Source organism: Crotalus tigris, unplaced genomic scaffold (genome assembly GCF_016545835.1).
Source record: "Crotalus tigris isolate CLP2741 ecotype Arizona unplaced genomic scaffold, ASM1654583v1 scf7180000019079.287715, whole genome shotgun sequence".
In the NCBI taxonomy this organism is placed as follows: Eukaryota; Metazoa; Chordata; class Lepidosauria; order Squamata; family Viperidae; genus Crotalus; species Crotalus tigris.
In genome coordinates this window covers 172632-176370 of record NW_024097365.1, presented here as the reverse complement: position 1 = coordinate 176370, position 3739 = coordinate 172632, and positions in this window count along the sequence as shown.

The following is a 3739-nucleotide window of genomic DNA, read 5'->3' as shown; positions in this document are numbered from 1 at the left end:
TTTCTCCCTCTCCCTCTCTCTCTTTCCTCTCTCTCCCTCTGTGATCTTCTGCTTACCTGGCAAGCTGGCTTCATGCTGTTCTCCGGCAAGCTGACACACATTCTTATTGGGTTGGCTCTCTCCTGCCCTTGGTCTGTCAGTCCTCTTCCCCCACTCTGTGTGTGTGTGTGTGTGAGAGAGAGAGAGAGAGAGAGAGAGCTGCTGCTTCCTGCACAGACGCAGCAAAGGCAGGAGCCCCGCCCAATAAGCTTGTCAACTTGTCGGAGAACAGGATGAGGCCACTCTCTTTTTTACACACACACACACACACACACATACACACAGAAGGGAAGCACAAGTGCCTCTCTCTGTCTCTCTCTGCAAATGGTGGAGGAGGACTGGGAGCTGCAGGAGAAGGCTCAAAGAGCCACATGCAGCTCTGGAGCTGTGGGTTGCCGACCCGTGCTCTACACACACACACACACACACACAAATCTCCCGAAGTTCTTTTTTTAGCTAGTTTTATTGAGTTGAGAGACAGATTGGATTATTTTAATGGTTAAGCTTAAATGCTTTTATATCTGTTTTTTCTACTGTTGTAAGCCGCCCAGAATCACCTTGAGGCAGTGAGACGGGGAGGCATATACATTTAAAAACTAAATGAAAAATAAAGAAATAAATAAACTAAAATCACAGCCAGTGAATTCTTTTCAATGTATGTTAGGGCAAGAGCGAGTTTGGTGTAGAGTTTTTAAGACGACAATGGAGAAGCCAGGTTTCGGGGACGTCAACTGTCCAGTTAGCATTTCCAGAAAATGAAACTCCTGGGACATGATTTTACCAAGTCTACTGAAAATTTACATCGGCACAGAAGAATCGAAACCAGCTCTGGTTTTCCCACCCAGAGGCTTCCTTAATTAAACAATAGATTTCCTCGCTCCCATCCACCGAGTGTTCGCATTGTCCAATACTCTGTTTCCCCAAAAATAAGACCCTAGCATGATTTTTCAGGATGCTGGTAATATAAGCCTTATCCCAAAAATAAGCCCCAGTTAAGACTGTCAGTCATACGGACGCATTTAGTACTATATTTCCATGAAAATAAAACCTAACTGGAAAATATGACCTAATGTGTCTTTTGGGGCAAAAATTAATATAGGATCCGGTCTTATTTTCGGGGAAATGTAGTAATACTTCTTGTTATGGAAACAGTCCACTTCTCCGTTGAGCACCTGCATCAGGGTCATTCCATGTCAAGTGGTCTGATTTCAGAAAAGTGTCCTGCTCAATCATCACGGATTTTGATGAAATTTTGTGTGAACATGCACACATGTCCCCAATGAACATTGGTAAAGTGTTACGTTTGCTGGTGCAATACTTGCGGAGATATAGTCATTTCTTTGACCCCATACCGTAGCCTTCTACAGATTCCGGCAACTTTGAGACATAATATCTCTGGCAATATTTTGTTGGAAGAAACAAAACTTGGCCATCTTGTACAACTTTTTCTGCTCTATTAAACAAAATAATAAACACATTGTCATGAGCAATCTCCATCTAGATCAGGGGTGTCAAACTCAATTTCATTGAGGGCCACATCATTGTGGTTGCCCTTGGGCCAGTGGGTGCAGCCTACTGGGTGGGCATGGCCAGCTCTACATCGTTCGCGTCAAGGGTGCCTGTGGGGGCCTGGGCAGGAGTGGGACAGATCTGAGGATCTCTGGCAGAAGGGGGTGGGACCGGGGCAAGCGTCAATGCATGGTCCGTTTCTTCATTCCTCACAAAGGGTGACACCTCCCTAGCATGCACCCAGGGGGTGGGGGCAACACAGCAGGGGCTGGTTCCTCAGTGTTTCTAATCTAGACGGCCTTGTGGAGCTAAGACTGAAAATGTTTCAGCATAGATGGCCACCACAAAATTGTACATTGGCTCCCGCCCGGTCTGGACCAGGGCCAAGGCAGCGGGGGCCATTCCCTCACTGTTTCCAGGATGGCTTCGTGGGCCACATGAAACCACTTCACGGGCCGCATCCAGCCCCCAGGCCTTGTGTTTGACATGTCTGATCTAGATAATTTGGAGCAAAGTTGGCTGAAAATATTGCGACTCAAAAAAAAGTTTAAAGTTTGGCTTTTTATATCTCTGGAAGGAACGGTATGATAAACATGAAACTTTGCGTGTAATAACTTAGCAACACAAGGTTTTCAAACAAAAAATTTCATTCTACTGCTTTCCAATAGTTTACAAACTGAGTGTAAATTTGACGTTTTTTGTAAAAACACCAAAATAGGGTATTTTTCAGTCTGCTTTTACAAAAAAAGTCCTGGAAACTCTGTTAAATCATTCTCATTAGAAAGAGGATGTTTCAAACCCCCTGAAAAAGTAGGATTGGTTTTTCATCGCTGAAGTATAAAGCCCTAAAAATAGGGACAAAGTTGATATCGCTATGGCAATGTCACATGTATTCTGTTATTATTTTTTGTCTTGTTTGTTTTATATAGACATTACTACTATTATATTGCATTGGTCCATGGTGACATTGTCACTACTAGTTCAGGCACGAGCCAGCAACCCCATTGCCATAGGGGGCACGCCCAGTAGCCGTGCAACACCAGCCACGGGTAGGCTTCTTGATTCAGGATCCCAAGCCTGCAGTTTGATTTCTTCCCCGAGGTTCTAAAGCCTTTTTGTGGGTATCTTATATGGTTCCCAAGCCAACATCCATAATGTTTGTATGAACTGCCAAATTTCAATAATCGCTTATTTATTATTGAATTTATGTGCCATGTTCTTTAGCATCGCTTTTGGGAATTGATACTGTCGACCTGACGACATAACTGAGTTCATAGAATTTGAAAAAACCAATTTCAGTACCGTATTTGATTCTATACGCCACATACAGTTCTTTCAGATTGCACAGTAGCAACCACTTTTGTTTGTGAACCTTGACGCCATCAAGCTGAACGGAAACACAATCCTTTTCGCCAGGGCACATCCTGCTAAATCCATCATCCTTGTAGAAATCTCAAACTCTGTCGGCGATTTCCTTTGGCAGGGGTTTGCCAACTTTTGCATCTGGTAGTGCACAAATGCTTCTCTCTTTTATTTTTCTCACTGTTTTAACCATATGTTCTGAAACGCCAAATGTTTTTGCTGTCACCGGTATTGACCAATTCTTTGGGGCTGAGGGAAGTCAGAGCCCCAGAGAAGGAAATATTAAAAGGGCAGGAAAATATATTTTTTTCACCAAAAGGATTTTGAAAAGCATTTTTTTGAAAAGCAGAAACCAAACCTGGCCCCAAATCTATCTCTCTGCCCCAAGGAGTAGCCAGTCCTATACAAATGCAAATGTAAAACCATCAGAAAGTTGGAGCCAGAGAACTCAAGAAAATAAAGAAAAATCTGCATACCCCACCCAAACTCTAGGAGTCATTAGCCCAGCTCCAGGGAAGCAGAATATGACTTTTGGGACATAGGACTAACTCATTACCATCAAGTATACCAGAGAGGCACTCCTAGGCTCAGGTCAGAATACGTGACACAGGAAATAGCCTCAAAGTTCATGCCATAGGAACAGGAAACTTCCAAACAAAAGGCTAGAGAGGGTATAAAAACCCCTTGCCCATGTGCTCAGCTTTTCTCTCCTCTGCTCTTTCTGCTTCTTCAATAAACTGTATCCATCTTCTCAAAGCAGTCGCCATGTTGCTTATTTATTCCCGGCTTGGATGAACCAGTATGAAGATTTACTTCTAACAGGGCCAAA